This window comes from Macaca nemestrina, chromosome 5 (assembly GCF_043159975.1).
Source record: "Macaca nemestrina isolate mMacNem1 chromosome 5, mMacNem.hap1, whole genome shotgun sequence".
Lineage (NCBI taxonomy): Eukaryota > Metazoa > Chordata > Mammalia > Primates > Cercopithecidae > Macaca > Macaca nemestrina.
The window spans coordinates 38,266,513-38,287,966 of NC_092129.1; the positions used below are offsets into that span (position 1 = coordinate 38,266,513).

Below are 21,454 nucleotides of genomic sequence, written 5' to 3' on the forward strand. Positions count from 1 at the left end.
TTTATAGTCTTCCTAATGGTAAAACATGAGTTTAGCTAAGATATTTTATTTCTGATTCATAGAATGTAAATGAACTCTTTTGATATTTGAACTTATAATTTTATTAATTCACTTGACAAGTATTTATGTGTGTCAGTCACTGTAAGAGGTTCTGGGAATGCAAATATTAATGACATGCAAAGTCCCTGCCTTCAAAGACTTTAGAATCAAGAACTGAGAATGATTGCTATTTTGTTCAACATCCTGTGTTGAGCATGACATGGAAAAAGTTAATTGATTTAAGACCCTTGAAATTTGGAAATAACTTCTGAAAAAATTTACTTTCTGTTTATTACATACTAAACATGTAAAGTGGATTATATGAATTGTCTGATTTAATATTAACAACAATTCTGTTAGATAAGTATTATTGACCTTACATTTAATTTACCCAATGTCAGCAAATAAGTAATAGAAAGCATTTTTGAACCCGGTCTGTATGACTTCAAAAGTGAAACTGTTAACCTCTATTTTTTGCCATCCCTGATATTTTTTTAAATGATGTTTCTTAAGTTCCTCTCATGACTAGAGCTAACATCCTTTTACCAAAGAGTGTGCAGCCTTCAACAACTCTTCATTGGAGATCTGGGGTCACATCAGAGAACAAACCAGCTGAGGAGACACTATTGTAAATCCTGGAGTGAGCAAGATCTGCAATGAAGGGTAAAACATTTCAAGTTTATTTAGAATAACCAAAAATTGTTTTCTAAATTTTACTTTGAGAAAGCCCCATATTGTAAAATACCCCTTTGTAACAGTGCCAGAAACAGAAACATTAAAGGAAAATGTTGATAAACATGACCATGTAGGGATACAAACATCTGTATTAATCAGGGGTCCCCAGAGAAACAGAACCAATAGGATGCATTTTATAGAGATAAAGAGATTTATTATAAGGAATTGGCTCATATGATTATGGAGGCAAGCAAGTCCTAAGATCTTCAGGGTTATTTGGCATGCTGGAGACCCAGGAGAACCAATGACTTAGTTCCAGTCTAAACGCCAGTGATCTCAAGAGCTGGGAAGAGCCAGTGTTTCGGTTCAAAGGTAATCAGGCAGTAACAATTCTCTGTGTCTTGGGTAAGGATCAGCATTTTTGTTCTCTTCAGGCTTGCAACTGACTGGATTCACGTTAGGGATAGCAATCTGCTTCACTGAGTCTAACAATTTAATTGTTAACACAAACACGTGGAACAATATTTTACCAAATATCTGGGCACCCTACAACCCAGTCAGGTTGACACATAAAGTTAACCATCACAAGATCTAAAATATCTAAAGGTTAAAGGCAATCGATAAACAAAACTGAAGTGCCAAAAGTAGGCTTGAAAGACATGGCAACATATAAAACAAACAAATATTGCTAATATATAAAAATCATGCTACATTAGGGTTCTCCAGAGAGACAATATCAATAGAAGATATGTTAATAGATAGCTTTAGAGATGATGTAGACAGATGACATAGATTTCACATAGATATATGGGAGGATTAACTAGGAGAATTGGCTCATGCAGTTATGGAGGCCAAGAAGTTCCAGGATAAGTTATCTGTAGGCTGGAGACCCTGGGATGCCAATAGTATGGCTCACTCTAAGTCCTAAAGCTTCAAAACCAAGGAAGCTAGTGGTGTAACTTGAAGGCAAAGGCCTGAGAATGCAGGGATTGGGAGCTTCTGCTTGTGTAAGTACTGGATTCTCAAGGCCAGAAAGCCTGGAGTTCTGATGTTCAAGGGCAGGAGACGGAGGAGAGTGTCTCAGCTCCAGGAGAGTGAGAGAGAAAATCCTTTTCTCTCATTTTTTACTCTACTTGGGCACCCAGCTGATTGAATGGTGCCCACCACATTGAGGGTGGGTCTTCCTTACTCAATCCTCACTCATGCCAATTTCCTCTGGAAACACTCACAGACACATGAAGAAGTAATGCTTTACCAGTTTTTTAGGTATTCCTTAATCCAGTCAAACTGACCCATAAATATAACTATCACATATGCTTTCAAAATAGGAAAAGTAGACAAATGAGCAAAAAATATTAATAGGAAATTCACAAAAGAAAAATATATGAATGGCCAGTAAATATTGGGCAGACAAGACTTAGTGTCACTTAGCTAAGAAGAAAATACACATTAAAACAAAGTGTTTGGAAAATTGGTGGTAGCTATAGTTTACAAAAATGTTAGTGAAATGGACAGTCTCATTGTCTACAAGAAACAACATTGTGTTTCTTTGTAATTTTTTTTTTTTTTTTACTTTTATTCTAGGTTCAGGGGTACATATTGCAGGATTCTTATATAGGTAAATTATGTGTCATGGGGGTCTGGTGTACAAATAATTTTGTCACCCGATAATATGCATTGTACCTGGTAGGTGTTTTTCCCGATCCTCTCCCTCCTTCCACCCTCCACCCTCAAGTGGGCCCTCAGTGTCTGTTGTTATCCTCCTAGTATCCATGTCTTCTCACTGTCTTGCTCCCACTTATAAGTGAGAACATGTGGTTTTCTGTTTTCTGTTCCCGTGTTAGTTTACTTAGGATAATGGCCTCCAGCTCTATCCATGTTGTTGCAAAGGACATGATCTCTTTCCTTTTTATGGCTGTGTAGTATTCCATGGTGTATGCGTACCACATTTTATTTGTCCAGTCTTCTGCTGATGGGCATTTAAGTTGATTCCATGTCTTTGCTATGTGACTAGTGCTGCAATGAACATAAGCGTTCAAGTATCTTTATGGTAGAACTACTTATATTTCCTTGAGTATATACCCCATAATGGGATTGCTGGGTTGAATGATAATTCTGTTTTAAGTTCTTTGAGAAATCACCACACTGCTTTCCACAGTGGCTGAACTAATTAGGAACTAGTATAAGCACCATTAGGAACTTGTTAGGAACTAGTATAATGGCCATTCTGACTGATGTGAGATGGTATCTCATTGTGGTTTTGATATGCATTACTCTAATTATTGGTAATGTTGAGCATTTTTTAAAATGTGCTTGTTTGGCCACATTTAATCTTCTTATGGAAAGTGTCTGTTCAGGTCCTTTGCCCATATTTTAGTGGGGTGGTTTTCTGCTTGTAAATTTGTTTAAGTTCCTTATAGATTCTGGATATTAGACCTTTGGTTGGATGCACAGTTTGGCAAATGTTTTCTCCCATTCTGTAGGCTGTCTCTTTACTCTGCTGATAGTTTATTTTGCTGTGCAGAAGCTCTCTAGTTTAATAATATCCCATCTGTCAATTTTTGCTTTTGTTGCAATTGCTTTTGGAGTCTTTGTTGTGAAATATTTGCCAGATTATATGTTAACAGTATTTTCTAGGTCATCCACCAGGATTTTATAGTTTTAGGTTTTACATTTAAGTCTTTAATCTGTCTTTGAGTTAATTCTGTATGTGGTGTAAGGTAGGGATCCAGTTTCATTCTTCCACACATAGAAACAACATTTTCGTGAGATTTCTAGAAGATCATTTGGTAATATGCATTAATATCTTTAAGATGAAAGTTCTAAAAATTTGTCTTAAAGAACTTAGTAAAGATGGACTGAAGTTATATACAACACTGTTAAATGAATGTGGCACTACAATAAAAGTAAGAAATTGAGAGGAAATATCCACTGATAGAGGACTGGTTAACTTATAAATAAACTATGGTTCATCCAGATGATGGAATACTTATGCAGAAATTTATGAGATTAATGATGTGTAAGGATGTATACTATATATATATGTATATAATCTCACTCTGTCACCCAGGTTCCCTCGACCTCCCAGGCTCAGGTAGGTGATCCTCCCATCTCAGACACCTGGGTAGCTGAGACTATAGGTGCACACCATCATGCCTGGCTAATTTTTTCTATCTTTTGTGGAGATGGGGTTTCACCATGTTGCCCAGGCTGGTGTCAAACTCCTGGGCTCAAGCAATCTGCCTGTCTCGACCTCCCATAGTGCTAGGATTACAGGCATGAGCCACTGTGCCCAGCCTATTCATAATGTATTAAGTAAAAATATAAATAAATAAAACAGGTCACAAAAAGCATGTCTAGTTCTATCATATATGTGTTGTGCATGGCGTGCACACATGCAAGTGTGTGTTTGTGTGAAAGGCTAGTTGCCAAACTCACAACTGCATCTATGTATAGGTGATGGCATTACAGGTACTTTAATTCTTTTTTGTTTGCTTTGATAACTGTAATGAACGCCTATTACCTGTTGGAATGTTTGCCATGTAAGAAATTTATAAAATAAACTGCCTTGTGATTTGATCTACGTTACAGATACTTGATACTGCATATGAAATAGCCCACCTTTTCTCAGTTCCCATTTTATGTGTTAATATTACAAAACATCCACATTTGTGTTACTGTAGATGTTGGTCAAGTTATTAGTCGACATTTATTATGTGGGAACTGTGTACTTGACTATAAACAAAACATAAAGATCTGGAGGAAACTGAAGCAAGAAGCCCAGTGGAGCTGTGGTGCAGATGGCCCTTTGGCAGAAGCTCTACTAATGGGCTGAGATCAGTGGCATATTTACTGCATGGACTCCTAACAAATGGATTTGGCCAGTCTCGAGGGGCCTGTTAGGCTCAGTTGGCAAGCAGGAACAAGAGAGAAGAGTAGGTGGTGAGGGAACGTAAGGCCACTGCCTGCATCACCTAAAGAAAACTGGAACCAAGACCCTCTACAAGGTGGAAGCTGGCACAAGCTGCTAAAAGGTTGACTACTTTATCTATCAAAGCAGCATTTTCTATTTTAGGCTGGACATTCATAAATACTAGGAACTACCTCAAAAATAGGAAGAGAAAAGGCTTTATAATTAACAGAGTTTATTTTCTAGGAGAATGCAATCCTATCTTAGTTCTAGAGTGTAGTCTATTTAGACATTTCTTCTTGCAGGGCTGATGGGAAGTGCAGTAGTTGGAAACTAAAGCAAGAAATGAAGATTGAGGCCGGACGCGGTGGCTCACGCCTGTAATCCCAGCACTTTGGGAGGCCAAGGCAGGCAGATCACCTGAGGCCAGGAGTTCGAGACCAGCCTGGCCAACATGGTGAAACTGCGTGTCTACTAAAAATACAAAAAATTAACCAGGCATGGTGGCTCGGACCTGTTTTTCCAGCTACTTGGGGAGAATCACTTGAACCGGGGAGGCGGAGGTTGCAGGCCACTGCACTCCACCCTAGGCTACAGAGTGAGACTCCATTTCAAAAAAAAAAAAAGGAAGAAATGAAGATTGAAAGCTACTCTGGGTCCCACCCAACTGTGACGCATAGGTATGTTCTTTTCTTTTCTTGTGTCCTGTAGAGACCTGTCCCCCTTTTTCATGTCTCTCTCCAGGTCCCTTTTGCTCTTCACACACAGGAAAACCAACAAGATCCCTTGACTCTAGATCAGCGATTCACAGTGTGGTCTCTGGTCCAGCAGCAGCATCTGGAAACACACCGGAAATGTAGATTCTCAGGCCCCACCCCAGACATTCTTAGACTTTCTGGGGGTGCAGCTCAGCAATACATATTTTAACAAACCCTCTGAGTGATTCTGATGCACACTCACATTTGAGAACCACTGATCTAAATGATGTAACTTTCAAGGTTTCTGGGTAAAAGTAAAACAAGTAGTAAATCATAAAAATCTCAAAGTCATAATACATACCCCAAAATTCAATTAGTTTTTACAATATGTGCAGGCATTATTTTATTCCTTAATTCAATATTTTTCCAATAAGTATCATATTTAATAAAACCAAATTTTCTATTTATGTTTGTGTGTGTGTATATATATATATGTGTGTGTATATATGTGTGTATATATATACACACCATATAATTGAAACTACGTATATGTGTATGGTATATATACAGTTGGCCCTTTAACAACATGAGGGTTGGGGCACTGACCTCCTGCATAGTTGAAAATCCACACATAAATTTTGACTCCCCAAAAACTTAACTATTGATAGCCTACTGCTTGCCAGAAGTCTTACCAATAACATAAACAGTTAATCAGCAGATATTTTGTATGTTATATGTATTAGACACTGTATTCTTACAAAAAGTAAGTTAGAGAAAAGAAAGTGTTAAGAAAATCTAAGAGAAAATGCGTATATAGCACTATACTATATTATTGATCCCACAAGTTTAGGTTGCCTGTTGACAAGATGAATTGTCTGTCTGAAATGGCAGAATCTAAAGTCCATATAAGGCAATTCAACTTTTTTCTTGTGATGTCATGACTTTGCTTCTTGGGAGTACTCCAAGCATCACTAGTGGCACTTAGTGTTGGTTCCATGCTGTTATTCATGGTTTACGGTATCACACTAAACACAATGACAAATACAAGAGAAGCCTGACAGATCACTTTGTACTGCAATATGCAATTTACTGGAGGGGCGAACTGCTCAGCGGAAATGAGGAGATGATGTGCGTGTTTTGGTCATTTGGCATTTTAAGCAGATACTCGCAACACTCGAGTTCACTGCAATAGCAACAGGAGGAGGCTACAGAATTATTACAGTATAGTATGTAGTATGGCTAGTTTTATGCAGTTATGATTTAATACTGCAACTTTACATTTCTCTTGACTGCAAATGGTGCCATAGGTGGTCTGTAAGTGTTTGTGTGCCTACGTTTTGATAAATTTTAAGTTATCTTATATTCATGTATATTTTATGGTCATAAATGATAAAATCGACTAGCATCTACTAGAATACTTTATGTATTCATGACACATCTAATGTTTTCTTAATTTTTTTCAATATTTCTAGGCTATTAGGTTTATCTGTGAGCTTTTTCAAATTGTTGCAAACCTCCAAAAATTTTTTCAAAATATTTATGGGAAAGAAATCCACATGTAAGTGGACTCACACAGTTCAAATCTGTGTTCAAGGGTCAACTGTATATATACTATATAGCATATAGAGAAAGAGTTGTATTTCTTAATGAAAGACTGACTATAATACTGTCATCTGTTTTAAGATTCCTTATTTGCTAAGATGGGGGACTTGGAGAGAAGGAAGATCAATGGGAAGACTCTCCCACTCTCTTAGAGTTATTTCACAACCATTTCTCCCTTCTCAAATTTCCTGTGCTCTCTTTCCTGTCCTCATTCAAGTGGTCACCTTCCTTATTTCCCTCAGAAATACTCACAGAATACTGTCGGAAGGGTTACGAGTCAACACTCACGTGCTCGAACCCACATGTCTATCAGCCAACCTTGGTGTGACTGGACCTCACACTCTGTTTGCCTTTCTGTGATGGATGAACTTGTGTTCTGAATCCCATCCTGTGACTCACCCCAGTGTGCCCTTTGTCCTGCGTCATTTGTTAATCCCTTTCTATTAAGTCATTCGCATTAGCACACAAGCATGCTATATTCACCATCTTAAACAAACAAAAACACCTCCTTTTACCTCATATCCCCATATTCCTCTCCAGCTATTGCTCCACCTCTCCCCTCCCCACTTTGCAACAAAATTCTTCAGAGGAGTTATTTATACTACCGTCTTTACATTCCTTTCTTTACTTTCTCTTTTGAAGCCCCTCTAAGCCAGCTTTCATACCAATCACTCCACCAAAACTGTGTTTCTCTGATCACCAATGACCTCCACATTCCAAATAACTTGGGTTTCTTTCCATTCTTAGATTACTTGACCACTCACATTTCAGTTACTCACTCTCTGTGTCTTGAAATACATTGTTTTTTAACTTGGCTTCTCTTGTATTCTTCTTTCTCTCCGTTTTCCTTCTACTTTAGTCATTATTACTTTAGTCTTTCTTAATCTCTTTTGCTGGATCTTTCTCATCGTCCCCCTAATTTCCACATACTGAGCAACCCAGAATTAGTCCTCCATCATCTTCTCTTCTATCTACTATCAGGAAATGGCTTACAAAGTCAGTGCTGAGGCTTTGAGTACACAGATGAATACCAAATTTCTGTCTTTAGCCTTGATCCTCTCTCTGATATAGGCTATGACCTTTGCAATATTTCTACTGGAATATCTAAAGGTTGTCAAAGTCTTCCAGTCAAGACACTCAGGAACACACACTAAGGCCTAGCTAGCTGGTACCAGGACAGTTTTCTGATGTCAGGAGTTACTTTTCTTTCTTAAGGGCATCTCAGACTTGAAATATCCCATACACGAGTCATTATTTATCTCTCCCTCCAAATTCCCACTAAATCTGTGCCTTCCAAGTCTTTCTCACTCATAAATTAGAAAATAAATTATCATGGCTAAAGCGTTTTGTGAGTCCTCAGACTTCCATCTAATCTATCAGCAATTCTGTTGACTCTACCTTCAAATTGTACCCCAATGATAACCATGTGTGATGCCTGTCACCCTAGACCACACCACCATCATTTCTCCCTTAGACTAGTGCAAAGACCTCCTTGTTGGTGTCTCTGCTTTGACCCATGCACCCTTACAATCTTTTCCCCATACAGCAATCAGAGAGATTCCTATAAATTATAAACCAGATTGAAATTATAAACCAGATTGTCACTCCTTTACTTTAAACCATCTAATGGTTTTTCTTTTCACTCACAACAGAAACCAAAGGCTACAGCCTACAAGCCTCATGGAGTCTGTGTCCATGCCAACTCTCTGACCTCATTCTCTCTTTCCCCTTGCTCAGCCTGCTGCAGTCCCGTCAGTCTCAAACATACCAAGGACATTGCCACTTCCAGAACTTTGCTGCACTCTTTGTTCCTAGGTTATTCCCACTTAATCACACAAGTCCTTCTCTCCTTGCATTTGGGTTTCTCCCATATGTCACCTTATTAGAATGGCTCTCCCTGATCACCCATCTGGTTATTCATTGTCCCTTTACCCTATTCTATTCATCATGGCTATTGTCACTACCGGACGTTTTATTTATTGTTTACTCTCTGTCTCTTCCCACTAAATTGTTAGCTCCCTGAATTGGGACAACTTCTTCCATTGTTGTATCAAAGCATTGCCTGGCATAGAGTGGATGGGCAAAGAACATTTCTGAGTGAAAGTGGACATAGCTTAGTAAAAGGCCTAAATATCATAGGTCCTGACAGCCAGCCTTTCTTTGATGCACTAGAGAAATGTAATGCAAAGTTTGGCAGCAACCTTGGGGGCAAGACCCTCATGAACAAAGTCAGTGAGCAAGAAAGGCAGCATGGGGCAGCAGGATGGAGCCAAGAGCTACAATGCCACAGTATGGTGGGGCCTAATGGACAGTGAGGACACAGGCTTTGGGTGCCCACTCTCCAATGACCAGCTGAACAGTCTTGGACGAAGTAGTCATAGTCTCCCTGGCCCTCAGTGTCCTCATCAGTAAGATATGGTTTAAATAATTATTAAGACACTGGATATTCTGATCATAAAAATATTATACCTAACATTTTTGCATATCATATAATTAGTGAAACTATGGTCTTCATTTTCACTTTTCTTTACAATTTTCCGCTTTGTTTCCACCTCTTCTCACCCTCTCTCCCTTCTCATCTCCTATAAAGGTGCTGTTACCTCCCATGGTACCAAGATTACCTACCACAAGCATCAGACTCCTGGTTGGTTAGTCATTTTAAAGCATTTTTTTTTTTTTTTTTTTGCCAACAACCCCAATCTAACATGACTGCAGGCTGTTAATTCTGTCTTAAAATCCCACTCTGCTTGCCATGCCTCTGCCTTTCCCACCTCACACCTGAATTGTTGTGGTTATCTCCCTAGAATCATCTCCAACTTCCTCCCAGATCATCTCCGTTTACCCATATGCAACAGGCATAGTTCTTCAACAGGAAGAGTTTTCATTACCTCAGTCTTTGGTCACCCCCTTGGGTCATAGCCAGTCTTTTCAATCTAATCAATGACTAGTTCCTCCCTTTCATGCTATCCCTGCTCAGCATCCCTTAGTCTGTCTCCTCTCCAGCCATCTCCAGTGAATTTGGAAATACTTTGCAATCTCTAGCGGGTTGTTCTGGTGCTCACCTCTGTGCCTTTGTGCATATTAGTTTCTCACCTCCTTTGGAATTTAAAATAAAAATAGCCAATTCGTTTAGGAAGCCTTTGATTGGCTTCACCTACTTCTTATCATAGATGAGCAGAACAGCAGGACATCTGAGTTGGAAGCAGATTCCTCTATGCTGTGTTGTCACAGAGATGGCTGGTCTCCACTGCTGCATCATCCTAAGGCAAGGGATCTTTGCTGAGGCTGATAACACCATGCTGGAGCCCCACCTCCCTTATAAGCTCCTAACACTGCTGCAACCCTCTCCATGCTCCTTTCTCTAGAAGCCCTCTGCATGCTCCGTCCTCTGCAAGCCCTGCAAGCCCCTAACATGGCAGCATCCCTCCTCCATGCTTCCTCCTCTGCAAGCCCTGTGAGTTTTCGGATGAGTTTAGGCTTTTGGAAACACAAACCAGAAAGTGATCTGTCTTCCACTCTGCCACAGGGCCAACCCCTGAGCTGGCTATCTGCGTAAGCCACAGGAGAAGAGAATAAAAAAGTCAAAATATTATCTAACCCCAATAATATGAGGCAGCTTTTGCTGAAACACATACCTGTGTGATAGCTGATAATATAAAATTATCCCCTAAGGTATTGAAGGTGGATTCGCCATGGAAGGTTTATTTTATTCCACTTAGATAGACAGAGTCTGGCTCCCATAAATCTTATATGACATAGGAAACTGACCCATTTGTACTTGGCCTGAGTTCTTAGACTTTGGAAAGATATGTAACATCTCCCAGTATAAGCTGAAGAATACATGTAAGAATTAATTTGTCATGATCTCTTTATATTTCTGACATGAAGATTAAAAAATAGAGTGAGCATTTGAGACACCTGAAGGTTAAACTTTACCCTTCAAATTCACAGGAAACGTGTCTTAGAATAAGTGATAATTGTGCCTGGGAAACTATATAGCCGGAGGGCAGGCACTGGTGTGTGAAAACAAAGTAGAAGAAGAAAAGCTTATCCAGAAAGTGGGCTGGATTGCAGCCTTTTGTAGTATGCAAAAGGTCCACAACTAGAATGAAGTGGAAAAGTATATACTTTATCTTTTCCTAATTCTGAAAATATTTTAAGTGCTTTTATGTTCCTGTTTCTGTGTACTTTGTAAAACCAAAAATAGATTGCTTCTTTATGGTAATCACATCTGTGAAACAGCTTTAGGAAGAGCCTTACAAGTTCTACAGCTATTACTTTTTCAACACATAAATGGTCGGCAGACTGATCACAGATTCATTCCTTCTTCTTTGGCCCTACAAAGGTTTATTGCTGCTAATTTTTTTAAACATGGTTTGAATCCCTTGTCTCTCTGTCTGAATTTTTACTTTGGACTGAGTCAAGTTTCTTTTCAGGCTATTTGAATACATTTTGGTAAAGGAAGACTGCTCATTAAGGGCAGCAGACATACTGGTTTCTTTTGGTATTGTTTTTATTTGTGCTTTTCTCCTGGAGTGTGGAAACCATGAAAGGAGTGTAAGATCACAGAATTTTAAAGCAGAAAGAAACATCCTAATCCATAGCTTTTTTCTTTTTTTCAAATACTGACACTAAGGCCCACGGTAGGTAATTGATTGCAAGTTAAACATCCTGTTAATGATAAAATTGGGAATAGGAAGTAGATTATCTCTATTCTAGTCTTTTTGGAAAATTCCCCAGGATGAATGTTTATCTTGTTTACTATCTTATCTCCAGGGCCTAGAAATGAGCATGTATAGGACACAAGAGATATATCATAAATATTTGCTGAATGAATGAATGTCCAAACCAGGATGAAGCTATCAATGACTTTAGAAATGATCTAGAAAAACATCCCTGGGGTGGCTGGCAAGATGACTGAATAGGGACAGCTGTAGTCTGCAACTCCAGGCAAGATCAATGCAGAAGGCGGGTGATTTCTGCGTTTCCAACTGAGGTAGTCAGCTCATCTCATTGTCACTGGTTAGACAGTGGGTGCAGCCCATGGAGGTGAGCCAAAGCAGGGTGGGGCATCACCACACCCAAGAAGCACAAGGGGTTGGGGAACTCCCTCCCCTAGCCAAGAGAAGCCCTGAGGGACTGTGCCGTGAGGAACAGTGCACTCCAGCCCAGATACTACTCTTTTCCCACAGTCTTCGCAAACCGCAGACCAGGAGATTCTCTCAGGTGGCTACACCACCAGGGCCCTGGGTTTCAACACAAAACTGGGTGACCATTTGAGCAGACACTGAGCTAGCTGCAGGAGTTTTTTTTCATACCCCTGTGATGCATGTAATGCCAGTGAGACAGCACCGTTCACTCCCCTGGAAAGGGGACTGAATCCAGGGAGCCAAATGGTCTAGTTCAGCAGATCCCACCCCTATGGAGCGCAGCAAGCTAAGATCCACTGGTCTGAAATTCTTGCTACCAGCACAGCAGTCTGAATGTGACCTGGAATGCTCCATCTTGGTGGGGGGAGTGGCGTCTGCCATTACTGAGGCTTGAGTAGGTGGTTTTCCCCTCACAGTGTAAACAAAGCCACCAGGAAGTTCGGACTGAGGTGAGCCCACCAAAGCTCGGCAAAGCCTCTGCAGCCAAACTGCCTCTCTAGGTTCCTCCTCTTTTGGCAGGGCATCTCTGAAAGAAAGGCAGCAGCCCCATCAGGGGCTTAGAGATAAAACTCCCATCTCCCTGCAACAGAGCACCTGGGGAAAGGGATGGCTGTGGGCACAGCTTCAGCAGACTTAAACGTTCCTTTCTACTGGCTCTGAAGAGAGCAGCAGATCTATCAGCAGATCACAACCCTCGAGCTCTGCTAAGGGACAGAGTGGGTCCTTGACCCTGTGCCTCCTGACTGTGAGACACCTCCCAGCAGGGATCGACAGATACCTCATACAGAAGAGCTCCAACTGGCATCTGGCAGGTGTCCCTCTGGGATGAAGCTTCCAGAGAAAGGAATACGCAGCAATCTTTGCTGTTCTGGAGCCTCTGCTCGTGATACCGATGCAAACAGGATCTGGAGTGGAACTCCTGCAAACTCCAGCAGACCTGCAGCAGAGGGGCCTGACTGTTAGAAGAAAAACTAACAAACAGAAAAGAATAGGATCAACATAAACAAAAAGGACGTCTACACAGAAACCCCATCTGAAGGTGATCAGCATAAAAGACCAAAGGTAGATAAACCACAAAATGAGGAAAAAACAGTGCAGAAAGACTGAAAATTCCAAAAACCAGAACACCTTTTCTCCTCCAAAGGATCACAGTTCCACACCAGAAAGGGAACAAAACTGGATGGAGAATGAGTTTGACGAATTGATAGGCTTCAGAAGGTAGGTAATAACAAAATCCTCTGAGCTAAAGGAGCACATTCTAACCCAATGCAAGGAAGCTAAGAACCTTGAGAAAAGGTTAGAGGAATTGCTAACTGGAATTACCAGTTTAGAGAAGAACATAAATGACCTGATGGAGCTGAAAAACTCAGCATGAGAACTTTGTGAAGCATACACAAGTATCAATAGTCAAATTGATCAAGTGGAAGAAAGAGATTGAAGATCAGTTTACTGAAATAAAACATGAAGACAAGATTAGAGAAAAAAGAATATAAAGGAATGAACAAAAAGCCTTCAAGAAATACGGGACTATGTGAAAAGACCAAACCTATGTTTGATTGCTGTACGTGAAAGTGACAGAGAGAATGGAACCAAGTTGGAAAACACTCTTTAGGATTTATCCAGGAGAACTTCCACAAACTAACAAGACAGGCCAACATTCAAATTCAGGAAATACCAAGAACACCACAAAGATACTCCTCAAGAAGAGCAACCCCAAGACACAGTTTCACCAAGGTTAAAATGAAGGAAAAAATGTTAAGGGCAGCCAGAGAGAAAGGTTGGGTTACCCACAAAGGGAAACCTATCAGACTAACAGCGGATCTCTTGGCAGATATTGTACAAGTCAGAAAAGAGTGGGGGCCAATATTCAACATTCTTAAAGAAAAGAATTTTCAACCCAGAATTTCATATACAGTTAAACTAAGCTTCATAAGCGAATTAGAAATAAAATCCTTTACAGACAAGAAAATGTTGAGAGATTTTGTCACCACTGGGCCTGCATTACAAGAGCTCCTGAAGGAAGCACTAAATATGAAAAGGAAAAACCAGTACCCAGCCACAGAAAAGTATGCCAAATTGTAAAGACCATCAACACTATGAAGAAACTGCATCAACTAACAGGCAAAAACTCCAGCTAGAATCATAATGACATGATCAAAATCACACATAACAGTATTAAACTTAAATGCAAATGGGCTAAATGCCCCAATTAAAAGATACAGACTGGCAAATTGGATAAAGAGTCAAGAACCATTGGTGTGCTGTATTCAGGAGACCCATTTCACATGCAAAGACACACATAGGCTCAAATTAAAGGGATGGAGGAATATTTACCAAGCAAATGTAAAGCAAAAAAAAAGTAAGGGTTGCAATCCTAGTCTTTGATAAAACAGACTTTAAACCAACAAAGAACAAAAAAGACAAAGAAGGGCATTACATAATGGTAAAGGGATCAATGCAACAAGAAGAGTTAACTATCCTAAATATATATGCACCCAACACAGGAGTACCCAGATTCATAAAGGAAGTTCTTAAAGACCTACAAAGAGACTTAGACTCCCACACAATAATAGTGGGAGATTTTAACACCCCACTGTCAATATTAGAGAGATCAACAAGACAGAAAATTAACAAGGATATTCAGGACTTGAACTCAGCTCTGAACCAAGTGGACCTAATAGACATCTACAGAACTCTCCACCCCAAATAGACAGAATATACATTCTTCTCAGCATCACATCACACTTACTCTAAAATTGACCACTTAACAGGAAGTAAAAGACTCCTCAACAAATACTAAAGAATGGAAATCATAACAAACAGTCTCTCAGACCACAGTTCAATCAAATTACAACTCAGGATTAAGAAACTCACTCAAAACTGCACAACTACATGAAAACTGAACAACCTGCTCCTGAATAACTACTGGGTAAATAACAAAATTAAGGTGGAAATAAAGAAGTTCTTTGAAACCAATGAGAACAAAGACACAACGTGCCAGAATCTCTGGGGCACAGCTAAAGCAGTGTTTACAGGGAAATTTGTAGCACTAAATGCCCATGAGAGAAAGCAGAAAAGATCTAAAATTGACACCCTAACATCACAATTAAAAGAACTAGAGAAGCAATAGCAAACAAATTCAAAAGCTAACAGAAGACAAGAAATAACTAAGATCAGAACAGAACTGAAGGAGGTAGAGACATGAAAAACCCTTCAAAAAATCACTGAATCCAGGAGCTGGTTGTTTGAAAAGATTAACAAAATAGACAGACTGCTAGCCAGACTAAAAAAGAAGAAAAGAGAGAAGAGTCAAATAGACACTATAAAAAATGATAAAGGGGCTATCACCCCTGATCCCACAGAAATACAAATTACCATCAGAGAATACTAAAAACACCTCTACCCAAATAAACTGGAAAATCTAGAAGAAATTCATAAATTCCTGGACACATACACCCTCCCAAGACTAAACCAGGAAGAAGTTGAATCCCTGAATAGACCAATAACAAGTTCTGAAATTGAGGCAGTAATTAATAGCCTACTAACCAAAAATAGAGCCCAGGACCAGACAGATTCACAGCCGAATTCTACCAGAGGTACAGAGAGGAGCTGTTACCATTCCTTTTGAAACCATTCCAAACAATAGAAAAAGATTCCTCCTTAACTCATTTTATGAGGCCAGCATCATCCTGATGCCAAAACCTGGCAGAGGCACAACAAAAAAATTTCAGGCCAATATCCCTGATGAACATCGATGCAAAAATCTTCAATAAAATACTGGCAAACCGAATCCAGCAACACATCAAAAAGCTTATCCAACATGATCAAGTCAGCTTCATCCCTGAGATGCAAAGCTCATTTACAATACACAAATCAATAAAAGTAATCCATCGCACAAACAGAACTAGCGACCAAAACCACATAATTATCTCAATAGATGCAGAAAAGGCCTTCAATAAATTCAACACCTCTTCATGCTAAAAACACTCAATAAACTAGGTATTGATGAAACATGTCTCAAAATAATAACAGCTATTTATGACAAATCCACAGCCAATATCATACTGTATGGGCAAAACCTGGAAGCATTCCCTTTGAAAACTGGCACAAGACAAGGATGCCCTCTTTCACCACTCCTATTCAACACAATATTGGAAATTCTTGGCAGGGCAATCAGGCAATAGAAAGCAAAAAAGGGTATTCAAATAGGAAGATAGAGAGTCAAATTGTCCCTGTTTGCAGATGACATGATTGTATATGTAGAAAAGCCCATTGTCTCAGCCTAAAATCTCCTTAACCTGATAAGCAACTTCAGCAAGGTTTCAAGATACAAAATCAATGTGCAAAAATCACAAGCATTCCTATACACCAGTAACAGACAAACAGAAAGCCAAATCATGAGTGAACTCTCATTCACAATTGCTACAAAGAGAATAAAATACCTAGGAACACAACTTACAAGGGACGTGAAGGACCTATTCAAGGAGAACTACAAACCACTGCTCAAGGAAATAAGAGAGGACACAAACAAAACATTCCATGCTCATGACAGGAAGAACCAATATTGTGAAAATGGCCATACTTCCCAAAGTAATTTATAGATTCAGTGCTATCCCCATCAAGCTACCATTGACTTTCTTCACAGAATCAGAAAAAACTACTTTAAATTTCATGTGGAACCAAAAATGACCCTGTATAGCCAATCCTAAGCAAAAAGAACAAAGCTGGAGGCATCACGTTACGTGGCTTCAAACTATACTACAAAGCTATAGTAACCAAAACAGCATGGTACTTGTACGAAAACAGAGATGTAGACCAATGAAATGGAACAGAGGCCTCAGAAATAACGCCACACATCTACAACCATCTGATCTTTGATAAATCTGACAAAAGTAAGCAATGGGGAAAGGATTCCTTATTTAATAAATGGTATTGGGAAAACTGTCAAGCCATATGCAGAAAACTGAAAGTGGTCCCCTTCCTTACACCTTATACAAAAATTAACTGAAGATGGATCAAAGACTTAAACGTAAGACCTAAAACCATAAAAACCCTGGAAGAAAATCTAGGCAATACCATTCAGGAAATAGGCACGGGCAAATACTTCATGACTAAAGCACTGAAAGCAATGGCAACAAAAGTCAAAATTGACAAATGGGATCTAATTAAACTAAAGAGCTTCTGCACAGCAAAAGAAACTATCATCAGAGTGAACAGGCAGCCAACAGAATGGGAGAAAATTTTTGCAATCTATCCATCTGACAAAGGGCTAATATCCAGAATCTACAAAGAACTTAAACAAATGTACAACAAAAAAATTAACAACCCCATCAAAAAGTGTGTGAAGGATATGAACAGACACTTCTCAAAAGAAAGCATTTATACGGCCAACAAATAAATGAAAAAAGCTCATCATAATTGGTCATTAGAGAAATGCAAATCAAAACCATAATGAGATACCGTCTCACACCAGTTAGAATGGCGATCATTGAAAAGTCAGGAAATAACAGATGCTGGAGAGGATGTGAAGAAATAGGAATGCTTTTACACTGTTGGTGGGAGTATAAATTAGTTCAACCATTGTAGAAGATAGTGTGGCGATTCCTCAAGGATCTAGAGCCAGAAATACCATTTGACCCAGCAATCCCATTACTGGGTATATACCCAAAGGATTATAAATCATTCCATTTTATAGACATATGCACATGTATGTTTATTGCAGCACTGTTCACAATAGCAAAGACTTGGTACCAACCCAAATGCCCATCAGTGATAGAAAGAAAATGTGGGACATATACACCTTGAAATACTATGCAGTCATAAAAAAGAATGAGTTCATGTCCTTTGCAGGGACATGAATGAAGCTGGAAACCATCATTTTCAGCAAACTAACACAGGAACAGAAAACCAAACACCACATGTTATCACTCAAAAGTGGGAGTTGAACAATGAGAAGACATGGAAAAAGGGAGGAGAACATCACACACTGGGGTCTGTGGGGCACTGGAATGCTAAAGGAGGGATAGTAGTAGGAGAAATACCTAATGCAGATGACAGGTTGATGGGTGCAGCAAACCACCACGGCATGTGTATACCTCTGTAACAAACCTGCACGTTCTGCACATGTGTCACAGAATTTAAAATGTAATAAAAAAATTAAAAAGGAAGAAAAGCATCCCTACTCAAAAAAGGAAAAGAAAATCCTATGAATTTGTTATGGTCCCAGGTTCATTTCTGGTTAAACATTATATCCAACGTGGTGAAGCACTGGGAGCTCTATATCAGCTCTCTAAAACATGGTGTGTTAATACAAAATAAAGGTAGTTCTAGATTCTGAAGTTTCTCAGACTCTCGTAAATATCTCAATTAATCAACAAGGGGAACTTAAGAGTGATGCAAATTCCTTACGTTTAGTAGATTCCATCTCTATCCTTAAGAGTGTCTCAGGGAAGACCCCAGTGACTGGCACTTGTAGGCTATAGGTCTAAACTGCTGCTGGTTCTCATTTTTCATGACAAATGACCCAGTGTAGGATCCCCACTTCAGAAACTTCAAGTCCTTTCAGTAGACAAAGCATATAGTTATAGGACTAATTATCAGGATCCTGAAGAGTTTCTTTGTTTTTAGATTGAGTCTCACTTTGTCACCCAGGCTGGAGTGCAATGGCATGATCATGGATCACTGCAGCCTCAACCTCCTGGGCTCAAGCAATCCTTCTTCCTCAGCCTCCCAAGTATGTGGAACCACAAATGTGTACCACCATGCCTGATTAACTTGTTTTATTTTTTGTATAAATGGAGTCTTACTATGTTTCCTAAGCTAGTCTTGAACTCCTGAGCTCCAGTGACCCTCCCACCTCAGCCTCCTAAAGTGCTGCAGTGACAGGTGTGAGCCACCATGCCTGGCCAGGAGCCTGAAGACTTTCTTATGTCTATATACTCACATAAATAATGCATAAATAATGAGTATAACAACCCAAACTCAATATCAAGAACTTTAAACAGTCCTCCCCCTTCCAAGTTAAAGGCTACAGTTTTGTTCAAATATGCATCTGAGTCCATCTGAGCATCATTCTCAGGAGGAAAACCATTTTCCTCCACAGAGGCCACAAGACCATAGCTGAAGGAGATAGTGTATGCCTCAGTGGCTCCTGCACCGTCATCAGATGTCGATGAATCTCTACCTATTGTATATGATGAACAAGAAAGAAGAAATTCTCATTACAGACATGCTTTCCCTAGTGTAAAGAAGAAAGGATGTTAAATGCTATAGCAAAGTTACATTAGGAAGAGTCAGCCTATGTTCACCCCTTATACCCATCCTGTGTGCCAGAATGAGAACTGTTCAACATTTCTAAAGCAAGAGAAGAAATCTGAGGAGACCCTGCCTCATTCTGTTTCAAGTTCACACAGTATCACACTGTTTCACACAGCTACCTGTTGCAAACTCTGACAGAGGCATTTCTACAGTTCATTTTAACAGGGATAATGATTATTTGCCAATGCAAAGCAGGAGTTGCTGTCTAAGTTAAATTTTAAATCAGAGCAGAGGGCACACAAAAGGAATTCATCTGGGAATTGTAAAAGGAAAACATGAATTTGTGCTGACATTTCAGGGAAAGATTTTTTCTCGAAGAACCAAACTTTGAAGAATATTCAAAAAAGCATTGAGTGAAGCAAGCATGATAGATGGGGAGAAAAGGAGCCATACACAAGAATAAACATGTCTCCATGAAAGGTGGAATTATCTCACCTCGTTCCACTTTCTCAGCAGTTGAGACACATGCCCCCTTTAGTATGAGTGCAAATAATCAGCACTTCATCCTTGTTCTTTCATATTCAAACATATTTATGCATTATTCATATTTTAAACAGTTAGGTAGAAGGTTCTCTAATTTGTTTTCTACTTTTCTTTTCTCCCCTAGCACTTGATCATCATGTCCTGTACACACAGTGAGAGCCCAGTAAATACCATTGGTTCACTGAAGTCCCCTGAATCCTTTTTAAGTTATTGGAGATGCATAACCAGAACCTTTCTGGTCCCAGATTATAAAACAGTGAGACCTCAGCCATGCCTCTCCAGCGCAGAGCTTGTCTCTTCAGCAGGGCATCTGCTTTTGTGATTCTTTTTTTTTTTTTTTCTTTTGGTGCTTGTTTCCATGAGGTTGCTTAACCTCTCCGCATCCCCATTTCATCATTATTAAAATGCAAATGATGATGACAATAATATCTACCTCGCAAGCTTATTGCTGTTTAGAGAATAAAATGTAGATACAGGTATAGATACAGGAGATCAATAAAAGTAGATATTCTTTCCTCTTTCCATTTCTACACTATAATTCAGAGTCCTACAAGGATTGACCAGCACCAAGGTGACAGAAAAATAGATCAAGAAGTGCAGTGAAAATCTCATTAGTATCAAGATCAGGTCTTACTAACTCTTAGATATAGCAGGTAAACATGCACGCTTATGTAGATGTAAGAGTTCAAGCAAAAATAGTGCAACACTTGGGACTTGGAGGAGACAAGATCTCAGTGCAGGGCTGCCCAGGAAATACCAGTTCATTTACACACTAACTCCTCATCCTCAGTTTTAAAATCTTGGGAGCAGCTGTGTGTTTTCTCGTTGTGTCCAAAACTCTGTCCAACTCCCTCTTGACCCATTGTGCAGTTTGGCAGTTTGCTTCACATTCTGCTCATACCTTTTTTTTTTTTTTTTTTTCAGAGAATGCCTGCCTGTGGAGACCTCAGGCACATCCCACTCCAGTGCTACCCAGGGGGACTTCCATTGACTCCTTTGCCCAGCTCCCATTCATAGACTTTTCTTTTGGCATTCTCCTGACTCACCAAAGGGCTCTTCACCTCTTTTCTGTCATTAGAAATAGAAGCAATTGTGTTTATCTACATTTTTCCTTTATGTTTTTGTTCCTGTACACTTATTTAATAAGTGCAGTGCTCTTTTACTTCTTAAACTCATCTATGATTTTCCATATTTTAGAAAGTGGAATGAGCAGTTTTGCTTCAGAGATTGAATCTGAGAAACGGCTATTTTTAAAAAAATAGGAACAGTCTGGGGAAAGTCCTTCTTTTGCATTTTATGCCAGAATCCTTTCTATTCTTACTAATTTTCTAACTGGTGGTAAGATGAAAAAAAACTGTTCATTTTACCCTTCTCCTGTGTGGTTGCAATGGATACTCCTATTCAATTACAAACACAATAATGAAAAAGACAATGATCGGCTTCCACTCTAACATATAGAACTAGGGAACTGAACTGGTTCCGATTCATATATTTTAAGAGTTCATTTGCAAACCAGTATAGTATTCAAAGGCTCCTTCCAAGGGAACTGAATAAAGATGGAGTCATGCACCAGAAAATAT

At 39.4% G+C, this 21,454-nt stretch overlaps 1 long non-coding RNA gene across 1 annotated transcript; it reads right to left on the minus strand.

The window, feature by feature from the left end:
* Nucleotides 1-301: 301 nt before the first annotated feature.
* LOC139363132 (uncharacterized) lies at nt 302-12,996 on the minus strand. The gene is made up of 2 exons (XR_011623045.1): nt 12,853-12,996; nt 302-690 (listed from the first exon to the last, which is right to left on the minus strand). It is a non-coding gene; the product is annotated as an uncharacterized lncRNA (long non-coding RNA).
* Between the last annotated feature and the right edge of the window lie 8,458 nt (nt 12,997-21,454).